The 19,984-nt window shown below is 40.9% G+C and overlaps 1 protein-coding gene across 4 annotated transcripts in view; it reads right to left on the reverse strand.

Moving 5' to 3' along the window:
- Positions 1-19,984, reverse strand: part of LOC132822743 (extracellular sulfatase Sulf-2-like) — a 309,760-nt gene that overhangs the window by 264,361 nt on the left and 25,415 nt on the right. The gene's annotated exons all lie outside the window — the stretch shown is intronic.

The raw sequence follows: 19,984 nt of genomic DNA on the forward strand, positions 1-19,984 counted from the left end.
AAAGCCTTTTGCCTGAGGCAGTATCTGTTAGGTATAATCAAACTGGCCTTCAAACCCTTCAAAGCCAGACCTTTCAGAATACTCTGCTTTTACGACCTCTATGAAGAAAAGCCAAGGACAGCATAACCTTGTTAAAAGGAGCAGCATCATCACACCAGATACAGACAGCAGTTTCCTTAAAAAGACATCAGTGAACCAGGTGTTTTTTTCTGACAATCAGCAATAGATTCATGGCCAGACTCTTCAGTGCAGTTTTTTTAAAAAAAATTGAACTCAAATTCCACCATCTACTAAAGTCAGATTCCAATTTGGGTCCCCAGAACATTCCCAGAGTCTCTGGACCAAACAGCCCAGCAATAATACAACTAAACCATCACCTCCCCTCAAAGTGAGGGGTCATCCTCTCCCAGTGGCTAAAAAGGTGACAGCTGCTTGGAACTGAACTGGCTCTTCCCAGGAACGATAGGTGATCCATGAGAGATGTCTTGGGTTGTGCACCCTCAGCGAGGTCTAACATTTACAGCTCACACTTGGTACATTATTTCCAAATGACAGGCTGCTGCAGCCTGTGCAGCAAGATTTGAAAACAAAGCTGCCTTGCTCAGAGTGCCATCAATTGCATGCACACACCCCACACAGAGGTTGATAATTATAACAGTGGCATTCAGTAACCAAATGGAGCTCCATTTGATTAACATTCGGGTGATCACGATCACCATTACCAGATCTCGGAGGTTTATGCCTGCTACCCTGGCAGCTGCTACAACTTCTACATACCCAGAGCCCTCTTATGTATCTGATGCATTTGATTGGTCCTTGGTTATATAAAACCAGGTTAACTGGGAGACAAGAGCTACCAACTGCAACCATGGCTGATGACACCATCACATAACTCCTGACTGATGTGGAGTGCAGATATTGTACTGGCCATGCTTCAACTCGGGCTATGGTGGAGCAAACCATAGGGCTGGAAATGCTTGAAACGAGCTGGTGCTTCAGCCAGAATTTAGTCTGAACAAAGTGTACTGCATTATCCGGATGTGCTATGCACTGAACAACTGGAGTATGCAACAAAGTCACGTGATAGATGCTGAGGAACTGGGGAATGGGAACAGTCTTCTCAGGAGGACAAGGAAGCAGCTCACCCTGTCCATGACAGATACAAAGCTCAGCTGCAATGGGCAATATAAGCCAGACAACACCCACTTCCAGGAGATGCTGAAGACCACCACGAGCAAATAGGCATTGGACATGATGCCAGAATTTGGTTTGCAGTTTGGAGGTGAACTGCGGCCTCTATACACGGTGTTCATTTTTGCTGTCTATCAAAAAAAACTCACGTGAAATTGTCCAAATGCTTTCCCACGTGATGGTCTCTTAAAGGACAACAGCAAGATACAGATGAACAGTAGGCTTTGGGCACAGAGTAGCAATGACTTAGCAAGAGTGTTCAGATGGGATGTAGCGGAGGACAAATAAATTCTGTCGTCTTTTAATTAAGTGGTGGTTAGGCTGAGAGAATAAAGTTCTATGTGCGAGGGAGTGTCAGCCATGCCAACTGTGTGCAGCAAATAGTGTGGCTTTGTGGCTGCTGTGTCATTGTGCGACCACTAAGGGACAACTTTGGATTGCCAACATTTGTCCAGGATACACAGTGCCTTATTAAAGATGACGTGAACACCGGGGATACCAGCCTTCTGACAAATGTTCAGTGAGTGGCAAGTTCACCTTGGCACAGAGTGTGGTAAGATGGAGCTGGAATCAAACAACAGGAGCACCATAGAGATGGGGTTGGGAGTTAAAGGAGGTGAGTTTATTAAGAGATAGCAAGACATCTTCAAACTAACTCAACAAAAATGACCAACCAAAAACACTAATATTCAGTACATCATTTTCTGGACAATGGTATTAATCCAAATTTTACAAAACCTAAGTAAAGTTTAAATCTGTAAGGTGTAGGGTAGAGTACACTATATGCAATTTATTTCATTCCTTGGCTACTTTGCAGCCAGGAATACAAGTATCTGATGTGTATTTCAGAACCCTGAATACTAAACAGAATGGTCCTCTTGAGAATTCATTTGGAACCGTGTGTGTGAAACATCGCCACGTATTATTGCTTTGCACTCACCCTTCCAAGGAGCTGAGAAATACATAATCTAACATCTGATTCCCCAGTCAAGTTCAAATGATAGATGCCTACTTCCTACTTCATGCCCACAATGTAAATTTAAACAGAGGTGATCAAATGAGCAGCCCTTATGTTTTTCTGCTTCTATTTTAATGAAGAAGAACAGGAGAATCTTTTTAAAAAAATGGTGGATTGAACCCACATCTTACTAGTCCTGAAAAAAATACACACACACACAAACACACACACACACACTTCATGAAAAACTGTTCACGTTTTTCCATTTCTGAAAAGATTGACATAATGAAGCTTAAATTGCACGTTTGTGATTCTCAAATGAAACCATCTCTATCCTGGTCTGTCAAGTGACAATTTAGATGAAAACTGTTGCTATCCACACAATACAAAAAGGTACACTGTCTTTCTCCATAGAGATACCTAGCATTTTCATCAAAATTCTGTTCAGTGCGAACAGAATGAGGTGCTCACTTTACACCTAGCAGTACCAGAGGTTAGTGAACATGACAGCTCAGCAGGTAGCAGCAACTAAAAGATTATCTCAACAGAACTCCCTTTTTAAGCTATTACTGGCAGCCACACATGTTCACTCAGTATTAGCAATTAAGTTTAATCTGAGGCTAACAGCAGGTTTGAATGGATACATTTAATAGATTTAACAAGTGTGAAAATCCACTGGTTATTTATTGCTCACATCAATTCTATGCTCATAGAAGTGACAAAATAAACACTTCAAAATGACACCACTGTCCTAACCAAATAGATCATCTCAGGGTGTTGCAGGGGACAGATAAACATCCCAGCTTACTGTATAGAAAAGCCTCAAACAGCTGCAACCGCCTTGTTTAATGGAAATACCTCATACATACTTGTCACCATTCGGAAGGTGTGCATGCATGTGGTGTTTCAGGGATACGCTGTGTCCTGAAAAATGTCTCATTATACACATGTTGCTGTGAGCATTTGTAAAAAAGGGGTCATCATGCACATCCACAGCTTGCTCGCAAGTTTACACAATATTGTCTTGCAGTCTTCACGTAGCACCCTTAAATTGTTACTTTCCTAAAAGAGACAAATATCTGGAGGTGATATGGTTGAGGATTTCAATGCTCTCTCCTTTCAAGATTGAGATGCCGGTGTTGGACTGGGGTGGACAAAGTTAAAAATCACACAACACCAGGTTATAGTCCAACAGGTTTAATTGGAAGCACACACTAGCTTTCAGAGTGATGCTCCTTCGTCACCTGATGGAGCATCGCTCCGAAAGCTAGTGTGCTTCCAATTAAACCTGTTGGACTATAACCTGGTGTTGTGTGATTTTTAACTCTCCTTTCGAGTTACAGTGGAGATGGGTGACATTAGAGTTGGAATCTCTGGTGGGGATGGAATTTTAGTCCCATATACATATTTATAATCATCTTGATAGGAATAAGTTGATTAGGGATCGTCAGTAGGTCAGGCCCCACAAACCTTATTAAATTCTTTGAGAAGGTGCCCAAACAGGTGGATGAGGGTAAAGCTATTGATGTGGTGTACCTGGATTTCAGTAAGGCATTTAATAAGGCTCCTCATGGTAGGCTATTGCACAAAATATGGAGACATGGGATTGAATGTGATTTAGCAGTTTGGATCAGAAATTGGCGTGCTGAAAGATGACGGGGGGTGGTTGATGGGAAATGGTCATTCTGGAGTTCAGTTACTTGTGGTGTACCACAAGGATCCATTTTGAGTCCACTACTGTTTGTCATTTTTATAAAACGACCTAGATGAGCGCAGAGAAGGATAGGTTTATAAATTTGCGGATGACACGAAGATCAGTAGAGTTGTGGATAGTGCCAAAGAATGTTGAAAGTTACAGAGGTACATAAATAAGCTGCAACCTGGGTGGAGGGGTGGCAAATGGAATTTAATGCAGAAAAGTGTGAGGTGATTCACTTTGGAAGGAGTAACAGGAATGCAGAGTGCTGGGCAAACATGAAGATTCTTGATTGTAGATGAGCTGAGAGATCTCGATGTCTATGTACATAGATCCCTCAAATTGCCACCCAGATTAGAGTTATTAAGATGGCATATGGTGTGTTAGCTTTTATTAGTAAAGTGATCAAGTTTCAGAACCATGAGGTCATACTGCAGCTGTACAAAACTCTGGTGCGGCCACACTTGCGTATTGCGCACAGTCCTGGTCACTGCATTATAGGAAGGATGTGGAAGCTTTGGAAAAAGGTTCAGAGGAGTTTTACTGGGATGGTCTTATGGAGGAAAGGTTGAGAGACTGGAGGCCATTTTCGTTACAGAGAACAAGGTTAAAAGGTGACTTAATTGAGACATAGAAGATAATCATAGGGTTAGATTGGGTGGATGGTGAGAGTCTTTTTCCTCGGGTGGTGATGGCTATCATGAGGAGGCATAGCTTCAAATTGAGGGATGATAGATATAGGACAGATATTCAGAAGTAGTTTCTTTACTCTGTAGTACGGGCATGGAACACACTGCCTGCAACTGTTGTAGACTCGCCAACTTTAAAAGGTAATTTAAATGGTCATTGGATAGACATATGGATGAAAATGGAATAGTGCAGGTTAGATGGGCTTCAGATTGGTTTCAAAGAATGGCACAACATTGACAGTTGAAGGGCTTGTACTGGGCTGTAATGGTATACGTTCAACGTTCACCAGCAGTTCAGACCTCATTTGTCTTATCTGTAGTCTTTTCATCTCCAAGGTTCGTGCTGCAAGATCTGGGGAAATCAAGAGAAATGCTGTTTTCTGCCAAAAGGCAAAAAGTGATGGAAGCAGCTGAGAAAGTGGATGGCAGGTATGCGTCCCTTAAATGAAAACAAATGCTGGAGATCACAGCAGGTCAGGCAATATCCATGGAGAGACAGGAAGCTAATGTTTCAAGTCTAGATGACTCTCCATTAGAGCTGATGTGAAGTGAGAAGGGGGCAATATTTATGCTATAGTTGAGGAGAGGGTTGGAGTGTAGAGTGCTGAGGGAGAAAGGATGTGGATGGTGCAGATTAAATAATTGGATTGTGAGAAAAGCAGAACAATAGTGTGTCTAACTGCCAGCCTTGAAAGAACAGACAGATCCAATGGAGTGGGAGGAAGGGAGAGGGGACATAGTGACAGAGAATGCAAAACTAAAAAAAAGGAAAGTAATGGGAGTTGGTTCATAATTTGAATAAAGTGTTGAACTCTAATATTATGATGTCCAGAAGGGTTAAAGTGTCTAGTCTGAAAATGAGATGCTGTTTCTGCGATTTGTGCTGAGTGTCAGTGGAACACCTCAGCATGCTGAGGACACACAAATGGGACACTGTATTAAAATGACTGGCTACGGAAAAGTGGGGGTCATGCTCGTGCACGCCAGAGCTGTTCTGCAAAGTGGTCACCCAGTCTGTCTGGAAACATTGTATAATCTAGAAGAGGTTCAAAGGATAAAAGTAGAAAAAGGTGAGTGATGCAACACTTTCTGGCACCAAAGCCTACTCTCTGATGTCTTCAGCTTTGTCCTGCTCATCACTCCCTCGATCAATGCAACTAGAAGCTCCATTCATCCATTTCTCCCCAGGTACAATCACAGAGCCAGGTTTGTGATTCAGAGGTTAGCACTGCTGCCTTGCAGCATGAGGGACCAGGGTTCAATTCCCTTGGGTGACTATGTACAGTTTGCACGTTATCCCAATGTCTGTGCAGATTTCCTCCAGTTTCCTCCCACAATCCAAAAGTTTTCAAGTTAGGAGGATTGGCCATGGGACGTTGAGGGTAGGAGGGATGGTTGGTCTAGATGGGACAGTCTTCAGTGGGTCAGTGTGCACTTGATGGGCCAAATGGCCTACTTCCACATTGTATGGGTTCTATCTGAACGGTCAGTGGCAAATATGCAGAGTTTGAGACTTTCTTTTCAAAAAAATTGACTAAAAAGAGAGTTTATTGGCTAAGTTGGCTGATAGTACAAGAAAGTAGATCAAAGTAAGTGCATGGGAAGCAGAGCAACTTGTCACCATTGTACACACAAATGCTGCCCTGTGTCTGCAGAGGCTGCTATTGGGTTTCTTGCAAACCAGAAAGAGGAGCTGGTCAAGTACAACTCCTGCTTAACTCCAGGATAAAAGTAGCATATATGTTGGGAGAGGCCATTCTTGGAAGTTATTCTATAAGTGAATATATATGCAAAAATGGAAGGATTGAAAATACATATGACATATTATCAGGCTTAAATTAATTTCCAGCTTGTAATGGTATTTTTATAATATTTAACCAACTTGACCTTCAAAAGCCTGTTGCTTCTTATGCTTGTGCCTGAATATTCACTGGAAGAAGCAAATACACCTCTTCGGTTTTGGAATTTTCTGTCCGAACTCAAGGCTCCCAATAGAAGGGATCCGAGCCACTTTCCAGGCCCTTCGTTTGTAACGGAGTGAGCAAAAGTTCTGCCCATTACAGGGCCACGTCAAAATGAGTAAGTTCAGGCATTGGTGATTTAGGTTGCAGTGGACATAGTTACAGTGAGAATCTGCTGAATTGGCTGAAGTTTAGATGGGTCGAGTTTCCTGTACTCCATCTCAATGTTTTAACCAGCTTTAGTTCTTAAATTATACCCACCATCCATTCATCAGCTACACCAGTACAATATTATTCCAATTACTCACTAAACTTCCTCAGAAGAAACAAAACAACTTTGTACAATCAATGCAAGTTCAGTTTAGGCTTCTGCTCACACCAATGAGGATCTGGATATAGAACGTTCCCATCCAATTATTCAAAGCTTTTTAGTTAAGTTATTTTCAGAAATTTTCAGAAAGGAAATAACATTGAATGAAACTGCAAGTATGCATACATTAGGATACTTAGATGGCTGTTTTTGACTGGTGCAGATGTGATGGGCCAAAGGGCCTTTCAGTATGTTGTCGACCTCTATGACTATGCCTTTAGGAGGGATGTTATCCTGTGTACAATAACTAAAAGCAAATCTTTTGTTTTCTTCTTTTTGATGCTTTTTTCGCCAAAGAATGTTGAGAGATCTTCAGTGATAGGGTAGATTAACAGCCTGAACATTGGATATAAATTGATGGGATTCATATCTCAGTGCCGGCTTTTATTCTCTCAAATGAAACAATTCTGCAGAGTTTCAGCTTAGTCTGTAGCTGATTAATAAAAATCAAGACAAAACCGCCTACAGACCAGCACAAATAACATCAGATCGGCATCAAAGCAAGATGACCTTCAGATGTTTGGGTTAGCAGAAAATGATACAGTTGGGAAAAAGCAGCTTTATTCTGCAGCCAGACAAAATCTAGCCTTACAGGGGTTGGATGTTTGATGCTGACACAATGAGCTGAAAGTGGAAAATGTTCCAGCCGCAGACAAGTGAAAAGCAGTAGTTAAACATTTAGTGTAGGCTGAAAGGTGACTAGCTGTGCTGTCATTCTTAAGGATTCAGTATCAGCCCTCACCTTGAAAAGCAGAAACATAATTTTTATGCCCATCTCCCTCACTATTATAAATGGCACCATTCCCAGGTGAAGTTTTAACCATAAGCTGCTTGTTCCATATCCTAAAACCCTTTCATATATGAAATTAAGCTGATAGTACACAGCCAACAGTGCAACATTTGAGTCACAGAGAAATAATGCCAACATTGCTAATTCCCAATGTCAGCTGATCTGGAGCCATTTGTGTTTGGTTGGTTAGTCAAATTTTTTGGGGTGGGGGCTACAACAGCATCATTTGCGTGTTGTTAAGTTTTGTTATTTTCACTGGTATGAATAAAAAGGTATGCCTAAAGACAAAAACCTTTTCGTGGAAGCACGCCTCAGACAAACAAAACAAACCATTTCCAACAGATCCCTTCTAATCACAAAAACATGCCGGTGATGGATTACACAGGGTAATGCTCAGAGTGGCCATTACAACTTGCAGTTCAATGCAAAGCATTTGAGACACTGTGGAACAAACCAAGTAATTTTTGTCATCTTAATGCCAAACATATAGAATCCTTGATGTAAGGAAGTGTTTCCATTATTCTATTCATCCTTTAAAGTCTTACTTGATCGTAAATATCTGATGAGATGGGAGCCTAGATAAAGCACACCAGAGTAGCAGCAGAAACTTCGAGATATATACTTGAGAAACTTGTCCAGATTATGCGCACACCAAGTGGGAGATTCAAGATAAAAACCTGAGGAGCAGACTCTGGATTAATTACACTTGGACCAGGATATTCTAGATAAATAGTAAGTTTGTGGATGACACCAAATTGGTAGTTAGAGTGGACAGTGAAAGTGATTATCTGGGAATGTACTGAAATCTTCATCAACTTGGCCAGTGGGCTGAGGAATGACAGCTGGTGCTGAACATAAACAAATGCAAGGTGTTGCATTTTGCAAAGCAATCCACCGCAGGATTTACACAGTCAATGGCAGGGCCCTGAGGAGCATTAAAGAACAAAGATCTAGGGGTAACGGTTCACGGCTCCGTGAAAATGGAGTCACAGGTAGACAGGGTGGTGAAGATGGCTTTTAGCATGCTTGCTTTCAGGAGTTGGCACATCTTGTTGCAGGTGTACAAGATGTTGGTGAGGCCACATCTGGAATACTGTCAATAGTTCTGGTTGTTCTAATACAGAAAGGATATCATTAAACTAGAAAGAGTGCAGAAAGGATATACTAGGGTGCTACCTGGGTTGGAAGATTTGAGTTGAGATGAGAGGTTGGATAGGCTGGGATTTTTTTCCCTTGGAGCATAGGAGACTGAGAGGTAACTTTATAGAGGTCTATAACATCATAAAAGGCATAGATAAAGGTAGGTAAGCTAACAGCTTTCCCCCTTGGTAGGGGAGTCTAAAACTAGAAGGCATAGGTGTAAGGTGAGAAGGGAAATACACAGAAGGGTCCAGAGGAGCATTTGTTTCCACACATAGGGTGGTGAATGTTTGGAATTGGCTGCCAGTGGTGGTGGAAGCAAGTACAATTTCATCACTTAAATATTTAGACAGATACATGGATGAGGTAAGTATTAGGAGGGATATGGACCAAACCCAGGCAAATTGGACTGGTTTAAATTGTGAGTGGATTGGCAAGTTGGGCCGAAGAGCTTGTTTCAATGCTGTAGACCTCTGATTCTATGTGACTGTTTACTCTTCCTGCGGTTTAAAATTGGTTTGCATTTTGGCCAAAGGATTAAGTTATGAGAAGTGTATATGTAATTCGCAGTTGAGGAGCAGATTCAAGCAATTTTCTACCATGTTTAAATATTCACACAGAGCCAAATCCAAGGGAGAGGAAACCACTCAAATATAGCCCACAAATCATCTTCCCCCATGTTGGCTACTTAATTATGAATCACAGCAGTAATAATTTTCTAGTTATTAATAAAACATATAAATTATTTTAAGAAATGGCCCGTAATATAACTAACCAAAAAACATATTTAGCAAATAACGCTGATGAGATGTCAAAGTGAAGCCAGGCAGATGGATTTGTGTTTAACACTGCACTTCCAGGTGCATGCATCCCTTAGTAATTTTTTCACAACCACCAATGGTTTTCTCAAACCCATAAATATGGGAGAACAAGAGCTTTAATTGTCCCACTTAGAGTCATAGAGATGTGCAGCACGTAAACAGACCCTTCAGTCCAACTCGTCCATGCTGACCAGATACCCTAAATTAACCCAATGCTATTTGCCCCCATTTGGCCCATATCCCTCTAAGCCTTTCCTAATCATATACCCATCCAGATGCCTTTTAAAAGCTGTAATTGTACCAGCCTGCACCACTTCCTCCGGCAGTTCATTCTATACACGCACCATCCTCTCTGTGAAAAAGGTCCCCCTTAGGTCCCTTTTAAATCTTTCTCCTCTCACCTTAAATCAATGCCCTCTAGTTCTGGAGTCCCCCACCCCTTGTCTATCTACCTGATCCATACCTGCCACGATTTTATAAACCTCCATAAGGTCACCCCTCGGTCTCCGATGCTCCTGGGAAAACAGCCCCAGCCTATTCAGTCACTCCCAGTAGCTCAAACTTGCTTAGTCAACAAATAGACTTACTTTAAATTAATCATTATACGTTTTGTTACATACATTTACTGGCACCATATCCCAGGAGAAAGTGAGGACTGCAGATGCTGGAGATCAGAGTCAAACAGTGTGGCGTTGGAAACACAAAGCCAATCAGGCAGCATCCAAAGAACAGGAGAACCAATGTTTCAGGATTGCTGATGAAGGGCTTATGCCTGAAACATAGATACTCCTGCTCCTCAGATGCTGCCTGACTGGCCAGTGCCACACTCTTTGACACTGCCACCATATCCCTTGGCTGACTAATTTAGCTTGAAAGTGGTGAGGACTGCGGATGCTGGAGAGTCAGACTGGATAAAGAGTGGAGCTGGAAAAAGCAGGTCAAGCAGCAGTGGAGAAGGGAAATTGACAGTTTAGGTTGGAACCTTTCATCAGGACTGGGGGAGGGGGAAAGAGAGCTGAGAAATGGGGGAGTGGTGGAGAGGGAGGGCTGGGCCTAGGACGAGGTGGGGGCTGGGGGAGATTTGAAAGCTGGTGAATTCTAGGTTAAGGCCATATGGTTGTAAGCTCCAAGGCGGAAAATGTGTTTTTTTTTCCCCCAGTTTGGGTTCGGCCTTATTTTGACTGTGGAGGCAGCCCAGGTTAGACATATCATTGGGGGAGTGGAAGCAGGAATTGAAAACGGCTGACAACTGGAAGCTAGGGTTGATTGGAGCATACAGACCATAAATGTTCCCTGAACAGGTTCCTAAGTTTGTGTTTGGTCTCTCAGATATAGAGGAGACCACATTGGGAGCAATGGATGCAATAAATCAGGTTAGAAGAAATGTACGTGAATCTCTGCCAGATTAGAATGAGTCTTTGGGGCATTGGATGGAGGTTGGGGGAGGGGGGGGGGGGGGGGGGGGGGGGGGGGGAGTGCGGGGGGGAGCGGCGCGGTGGAAACGTGTAGTGGCATGTTTTGTACCTCCTGCTGCCACAGAAGAATGTTCCAGGTGGGCCTTCGCAAAAATTCAACATGAGCTAATCTATTATTCCAAATGCAAGAATATGCAATTTGGTCAGGCAAGCTAAATGGAAATTCAATATTTCACACCACTAACATAAAAGCAAAATGATTCAAATCAAAATAAAAACAAAACAAATGCTAGCAACATTCAGCAGAATTGGGGCCATTATTGACCTAAAATGTTAACTCTGTTTCTCTCAGATGTTGCTTGACCTGAGTACTTTCAGCATTTTCTATTATATATTAACACTCAACCAAACTCTCCTGTGTTACCAATGCAACTCCTCTATCATTCCGATTTATATACAAATGTACCGAAAGGAATACAGAATAAACCTGTTGTTATTGAGATATTAGGAAAAGGTTTTAATATGCAAAAATCTGTTCTTTTTAAAAATGATTTTATGAGGTATTCTGTCATACCTTATTTAACATGGTAAATTGGATTCAAACTCAATTTGTGCGCTGTATGTGAAGTAGTACAGCAAAATCTATCATGCAAACCTTTTAATGCAGTTTTTGAAGTGGCTGCATATCTTTTACAAAAGTGCATTCAAATTGGAGTGAACACAGCTGTTTAGGAATATGTATCACTTGCAATAGCCACATGGTTTATAGCACTCATTGTGAATGGTCATTTGTTAAGTCATGAACGAAATACCGAGAAAAAAGACAGATAATATCTTGCAAGATACTGATACTGATGGTCTGGATTTAATTATTGCCAGGAAAAGGAGAACTAATTGAAAGTTGAAAACCAGACTCTGATTGGGCAGGATTCCACTACCACTGCTGAGTTGGTCCCACTGGGCTGGCAATTACAGATACATTGAATGATTGACGGAAATATTTAACGGTAAAGTAAACCCATGCTTCTTGGAAGTCTCATTTCATGTTTGGTTTTATTTGGTATGCATCCCTTTCTGGTTGTGGAAAATAACCTGCAGTTTGTAAAACAATTTATTTAGTGAGAGATAGTGAATGAGCACTTTGTCATAAAATGACCAATATCAGAGCAATAGGAAAGTAGTCAGTTTATAAAGGCAAAATAGTGCAGATTCTGGAGATCTGAAGTAAAAACATAACATGCTAGAAAAACTCAAGTCTTGCAGCTTCTGTGAACAGAGAGGAAGTTGGTGTTTTGAGTCTGATCTGATTTTTCTTTGGAACTGTTTTTAACTCGTGAAAATCTGAACAGACAATAGGTGCAGGAGTAGGCCAGTCAGCCTTTCAAGCCTGCACCGCCATTCAATATGATCATGGCTGATCATACCTAATTAGTATCCTCTTCCTGCCTTATCTCCATAACTCTTGATTCCACTATCTAATAGCCATATTAGACTCAAAATGTTAACCATCTTTCCCTTGCTACATATGCTGCCAGGACTGATTAATTTCTTCAGTTTTTTTTTGCAGTACATTGTTAAATATTGATACCTCATTTTCAATGCAGTAGTAACAGTCATTTGACTTTAACACATGAGAATTTAATTGAGTAAAAACAAATTTGATGAGGACAAGTGTGCCTAAAATAATGGTTGTGAACACCTGATGAGGTCTAGCCAAGTTCACGAATCATCAATAAACAAGTCTCAGAGTGAGCCAAAATTATTATGAAAAGGACGCCGAAAATCATCCGTATCCCCTGGTTGGCATCTTTCTGGAAGATATACTAAGATAAAAGATGGTTTTCCCAAGCTGAATATTCCACAATCAATGAGTAGACTCAGGAATATACAACTGGAACTTTATCAACATCTAGTTGTGACTAGCAGAACACAGACATGGGAAGATGGATTTGTAAGCAAGAAACTGGAATTCACACACACACACACACCTTTCAAATGGGTACTGGTTTCAGAAGTAACTTGAAACAATGATTCACTGAGAACTCCAACATGTGGCAGTTTTCCCATTACGGAGGAAACAGGACAACATCTAAAAAAGGTGGATACAGGTCCTTTTCATTCTTGTACCACGAAAGAACTTCTGAGATCTGTAACAGCATTTGCTTTTACTGCCTGTACAACACACCCTTTTCCCAACCAATTTCAATGTGAAATTTGTATTTCTTAGATGTCTCATTTTATTTTTCTCAAGTTCAATAGGTAATAAAACCCAGGTTGTCTTGCTCAAGATATCTCAGAATTGAATATGGTCAGGCAAGTTTAATTAAAGTGTTACAGCTACATGCTGAAGAAAAAGATAACATATACTGCAATTGTTTGAGAGGAAGTTTAAAAAAAACTCAACTGTGACCCATCCTTAGCTGGCTGTAACAATGGGTCAGATTTTCCAAGGAGTGGCTATCCCACATAGGTTGCCCATTTGGCCATTCCCTTGCATGAAAGAAGGGAGATCAGAATATGTGACAGGAAATTCTCATCAGGGTCAGGGCTCCTTTGAAAATGTGGAGCACTTTTATTTTGACACAGTCTTTTCATCATGCAGAACTGTCAGAGAAAGACAAACCGCACACCCTTTCACAGCAGCCAGCTGCCATGATCTGAAATTTAAAACAATTCCAGACACTTGCTCTGACAGCTACAGTCAAACAGTGGGTATAAGACAAGTGTGATAGAAGGGTGTGGGAGGTTAGGCTGCCAGGTAGGTAAGGGCAGACTGCCAACAGGTAAGGTGCCTGGAGGATAGGACGCTATGGGAAAGGGGTGACAAGTCAGTAGGTTGCCAGAGTGCATGGTGACCAGGTAAGTGACTCTGTGATTAAAATAAATTTAAAAAAATCTGCTGCGGTAGGAAAGATGGTTGTTGAGTTTGGAGAAGTTTGGGTCTAGCAGGAAATTGGGGGAAGGATGGGTTGGAAGGGTCAGGTCCGGGTCTGGGGGAGATGTAGTTGGGAGTCTGAGATGCAAGTGGGGAGTCTGTAGAATGGTTAGCATGGAGTTAGACTGCGTATTTAATAGTCTAACCTTTACTAACTTACTGTTTCCTTAATTTCAGTGGAAACATCCGAATTCTTTGATATAAATAGAGACTTTCAGGAGGCTCCAGGTGTAGGGCCATTATCCAGTAGAATGTTCGATTTCCCAGCAACTCCTTTGGAGTGTGCTACTGTATAGCCATTGTATGCAGTGTTGGTCTCCTGATTTAAAGAAAGATATATATCATAGGATGGCAGGTTTATCATATTGGGTCAACTGGGCCAACATTCACTGAAATTTGGAAGAATGAGATAGAATTTAACTGACACGGCTGCATAGAGGGATGATGTCCCTCTAGTGGGCTTATGAAGGGCTTATGCCCGAAACGTAGAGTTTCCTATTCCTTGGATGCTGCCTAACCTGCTGTACTTTAACCAGCAACACATTTTCAGCTCTGATCTCCAGCATCTGCAGACCTCACTTTTTACCTCTAGTGGAAATACCCAGATTAAGGAGTCATAGTTTTAGGATACAGGCAAAATATTTCAGACTGAGGAGAAGTGGAGAAACTTCATGGAGAATTTGGTGAACCTGTTGAATTCTGTTGTTTTGTGACAACCTTCATAATCTAAATAACTGTTAATTATGGATTGAAAGAATCAGCAATGACTCTTTTTGGAATGAACTGTTCCTCGAGATGAAAGGAACAAGACACTGTTACAAAAGGAGTTAAAGCAACATGTGAATGCAACATCCCTGGGATGTTGCAAAAACAACACAAACAAACCGTTTCCTGGTGGATAGGAGATAACACTGCTTGATACTCTGCTGCCTCATAACAATTGGACAATTAGACCAATCTCGAGAGTGTGGCGCTGGAAAAGCACAGCAGGCCAGGCAGCATCCGAGGAGCAGGAGAATCGATGTTTCGGGCATGAGCCCTTCATCAGCCCTTATGTCCAAAACGTCGATTCTCCTGCTCCTCGGATGCTGCTAGACTTGCTGTGCTTTTCCAGCAACACACTCTCGACTCTGATCTCCAACATCTGCAGCCCTCACTTTCTCACAATTAGACCAGTCTGCAGAAGTAAATGTTTGAAGCAAAGGAGTTAATTGCAGGAAAAAGGGTGCTTTAGAAGGGTGTAACATGGAACAAAGGAACTATTTTTGATGAGAAGGCAAGCTATAGACTTGAGGTCTCCAGAAGTGTCATCAATGTTAGGGAATGAAAGAATCAATCAAATCATCAACAGTGTCACACCACAAACCTGCACTAGGACCAAACCCTGGACTTCCAGAGACACATTGCTATTGAAATCCTAGCCAGATTTCACCACTAATTGGGTAATAGCTAAGTTGGATCACAGACTTATTCTTGCTTACTTGAGGGGGGCTTAATAAATTTTTAACTATTGTTTTAGCACTTGATTTGAGATATTTCTTAAATATTTAGCAGAATTAAAAAGTAACTTGTGATGATTAACCCGCAACAGTTTGTAGGAAGTGGGTTCAGCTCAGGTCAAGGCTTTAGGTGGGGTAGGGTGGGGTGTGCGATCAAATGAGTCCAACTGTACAGATTGTAAGTCATATTGTGAAACTGGATTTTATTGATTTGTTTTTTTTCAAAAGAAAAGGAAAAGTAGTGTCAGAACCAAACATTTCGGCAACTTCAACAGAAGTTGCTGGTAAAACACAGCATGTCTGACAATAATTGATGAACAGAAATCAAATTTAATGTTTTGGGTCCAGTGACCCTTCTTCAGAACTGGAGTCTGTATCGACTTAACTCATAGGAGACTCATTCCATTATGCTGAAACACATTTAATACTTTATCTGGCATTTTTCCTTTAGGGAAAAATTCCTGGATTACTGTAATGGTAGCATTCTCAGCTGTAACCATGACCCATGAAATAATTTGTCAAAATGATGAAAAATTAAATTGCATAATTATGAACCAAGTGCGGAAAATGCTTGATATCTCTGTTCCAATTTTAATGTTTGCCACAAACAGTCAGAATTACTTACATAAAGATTTCAGGAATGGATTTTACTAGTGAAAATATATTTTCATAGGAAAGATGTGAAACTTATCCTAGTGTTGAACAAGTGGAGACAAAAAAAAATCATAGGATATTGTTTTAACCTGGAACAAGAGCTCATTTTAAAATTTGTATTATTTTCATTAAAAGTTTTGTTTTTAAAATAGTTCTGTTGGGACATATAAAGGACATAATTGAGATGTGAGGCAGTTCAAACATAAAGCCAGAACTTCTGTCAGAGGCAGGGATGTTACTGCTATGCCACACAGACATAATATAATCACGGATTTTTGCAATATAATCATGGATTTTGATAACCAGTGTCGTTATGGTACTGACTTCAGCCTCTGGATTTCAAGCCCACTCACAGTACCACTACGCCTTGACCTCACTTTTTATTAAATACTTACCCCAAAACTTTACCAAGTTAGACAATTTCTCAGATTGCTCTCATACCCTAATAAAAAAGTTACTTGACCACTGCCACACAGCAGATCACAGATTACGAGCACATCATGCCAGCAAAAAGTGTAAAACTAAAAAGGCACTACTCCCTAAAGAATTGGCATAGATTCATACAGCACAGAAACAGACTCTTTGGTCCAATTAGTTCATGCTGACTATGTTCCCAAACTAAACTGGTCCCACTTGGCCTATATCCCGCCAAACCTTTCCTTTTCATGTACTTACCCAAATTTTTTTTTAAATGTTGCAATTGCACCTGCATGTACCTGGCAGTTCATTCCACATATGAAACACTCTGTAAAACATTTGTCCCTCATTTCCTTTTTAAAAGCTTGTTCCTCTCTCCTTACAAAAATGCACCTAGTTTTGACCATCCCCAGCCTAAGGAAAAGACCCTTGCTATTCACCTTATCTATGCCCTCATGATTTTATAAACATCTACAAAAAGGTCACCCCTCAACCTCCTAAGCTCAAGTGAAAAAAGTCCCTGCCCTATCCAGCCTTTTTTTTTAAATAGCTGAATCATCCATTCCCAGCAACATCATGGGAAATCTTTTCTGAACTCTCTCCAATTTATTAATATCCTTCCTATTGCAGAACATACACAGTATTCCAGAGGAGGCCTCGCTAGCATCCTGTACAACCTCAACATAATGTCCCAACTCCTGTATTCAAAAGATCAGAGCAACAAAGGCAAGCGTGCTAAACGCCTTCTTAAATCACCCTCTCTACCTGTGATGTAAATTTCAAAGAATTATATAACTGAGCTCCTAGGTGTCTCTGTTCTACAACAGAGTTAAAAGTAGGGCCTTCGGAAGTTTCAGTGCTGCCCTTATTTGTCAATACCTCACATTTTTTCCAAATTAAACTCCATTAGCCACTCCTCAGCCCATTTGATCGGGATTGCTTTGCAATCTTACTTAACTTCCTTCACTGTCCACCAAACCACCATATTCTATCTCAATTTCAAAAAATAACTTGCATCATGGTTTTACAAGTAATTTGTACCTCCTTGCTTAAAAATGAGATGTCTTTATTATTGCATTCATCTTTTCAGTAACTTGCCTCAAAGGGAAAGGACTGCATTTCTAATAAACATGAAGTTAATTGTGTTAAGACTAATCTGCCATAAATAAATCTATTTTTAGAACCACACAATGCAATTGTACATTGAAAATGGCTTCATAAAAGTGGTCTGTGTTCCCATTAAACTGCATTCATTCTTGCTAATTGCTTCAGTGACTGTCGTATATCTTTTTTTAAAATTGATACCCGCGACAGGCAAAGGTCAGCCTGAAGGGTAAAGCCAATAAGTTTTAACTGCTTTGACGTTAACTGGGCTAAAACAAAAGAAATGGAGGCAGTATGATTCAAGTATTTTTATTATTGGCCAGAATTACTTCAAACAAACTATTGGGGTTTATTTCTGGTCACTAGACTATAAAAATAAAGTATGTGAAAGGTTTCAGAAAAGATTTACAATGATGTTGGCAGAATTGAAAGGATGAAACTGCCAGGAAGCGCGTTGTTAATTTAAAATAAGAAAAAAAAGGCTCCTGCCTCCCATTTAGCCACTACTTTAAATTGAACCCTGGCCAGCTGGTTTTTCTAAGCCTTAGAAAACCAATTAAGAGAAATGAGACAGAGTTGGACCCAGTTAATTACCTTTTCACTTATCTGCCTTTTCCAGTTTATCCATTTCCTCAACCTCTGATCAGAGCCAGTGACCCTTCCGACATCTCAAACCCTTTACCATTACCCCATCTACCCTTCCAAATTGCAGCCCGATGTCCCCATGACTTTTCTGCTCTAAATCCAGCCTCCCATGCCGCCTGTCTGCTCTCTGTTTTGCCTTTGCAGGATCCCCATTTTACATTTACCTTTTGACCTTCCATGCCACGAGTTCAGAGTCGTCGCTCAACTGATACGGTGGGTGGTTACCAGAGGAGGAAAAGCTGGACAGGCTAGGCTTGTATCCATTGACGCTTAGGACAACAGGAGGTGACCTTATTGAAACATACAATATGCTGACAGCAGATCACACTCAAAGCTCATTTCCCTTTGTAGGAGAGACTAGCATTAAGAAACACAGAGAATCATTGCTGGAACCCAGGCAATGCTGAGTTATGGCTAGATATAGGAATGAAACAGTGAATGCAGCAACAAGATCACTGGGTCAGGTTGCCGTTCAGTGGGCTAATGAGACTCCCTCCCCCTGCTTGCTGCAGCCCTCAATCTGGCACTAAGTACAACTGAACAAAAAGAACTTCCCACATTCTAGGAGCCCACAATCAGTCTCACATGGGTTTACTTGTAGAGTTCCTTGTACAGCAAATGTTCTACCTGCTGTTGGGTTAATGCCAGTGGTGGTGGGGTGTATGGGCATAATATGGCCTTTAAGTAGGTATTAGTTGCTCCCTACAAAAGGCCCCAACTGGTAGAAAGGCCACAGACAAGACTTCAATTAAAATCATAATACAAAAATGGTTGGAAAGTGCATGTATTACAGCATAGATTCCAGGCCAAATAGTCATTGTACATTTCACACAGTTATAGGAGATCACAAAAATGTGATATATCTGGTTTAAAAACATCTGCCTCACTTTCAAATCACTGTCATGGAGTTGGTGTCATATGTCCAATCAGTTCTTCAGTACAACCAGACCATGTGGACCATAATCTCAAACTAAACCGGTCCCACCTATCTGTGCTTAGCCCATATCCATCCAAATATTTCTTATTCATGTACTTATCTAAAATGTCTTTTAAATGTAACTTTATCCACATCCACCACTTTTCTCTGGACATTTATTCTACATACAAACCACTGTAAAAACAATTGCCCCTCGTCTTTAAAATCTTTCTCCTCTCACTTAAAAAATGCGCTCCTTAGTCTTGAAATTGCCAACCCTAGGGAAAAGACATATCATTCACCCTGCCTATCCCTCTCATCGTTTTATAAATCTCTGTAAAAGGTCATCTCTCAACCTCCTACGCTCTAGTCAAAGTAGTCCCAGCCTCTCCTTATAACTCAAACCCTCCATTCCTGGCAACATCCTGGTAAATTTCTTCTCCAGCTTAGTAATACCCTTCCTATAGCAGGGGGACCAGAACAGTTCACAGTACTCCAGAAAAGGCCTTACCAAGATCCTGTACAACCTCAACGTAAATATCCCTATTCTTATACTCACAAGGTGCTGAATAATAAAGGCAAGCATGCTTTACACCTTCTTACCCACTCTATGTGACATAGATTTCAAAGAATCATATACCGGAGCCCTTTGTTTGTTCTACAATACCACCCAAAGTTCTTCCATTAATTCTATCAGCCCTACCTGTTTGTTGTATCAAAATGCAATACCTCACATTATCCAGATTGAACCCCATCTGCCATTTTTCAGCCCATTGACCCACT

The sequence above is a fragment of the Hemiscyllium ocellatum genome, chromosome 15, assembly GCF_020745735.1.
Source record: "Hemiscyllium ocellatum isolate sHemOce1 chromosome 15, sHemOce1.pat.X.cur, whole genome shotgun sequence".
Taxonomy (NCBI): Eukaryota; Metazoa; Chordata; class Chondrichthyes; order Orectolobiformes; family Hemiscylliidae; genus Hemiscyllium; species Hemiscyllium ocellatum.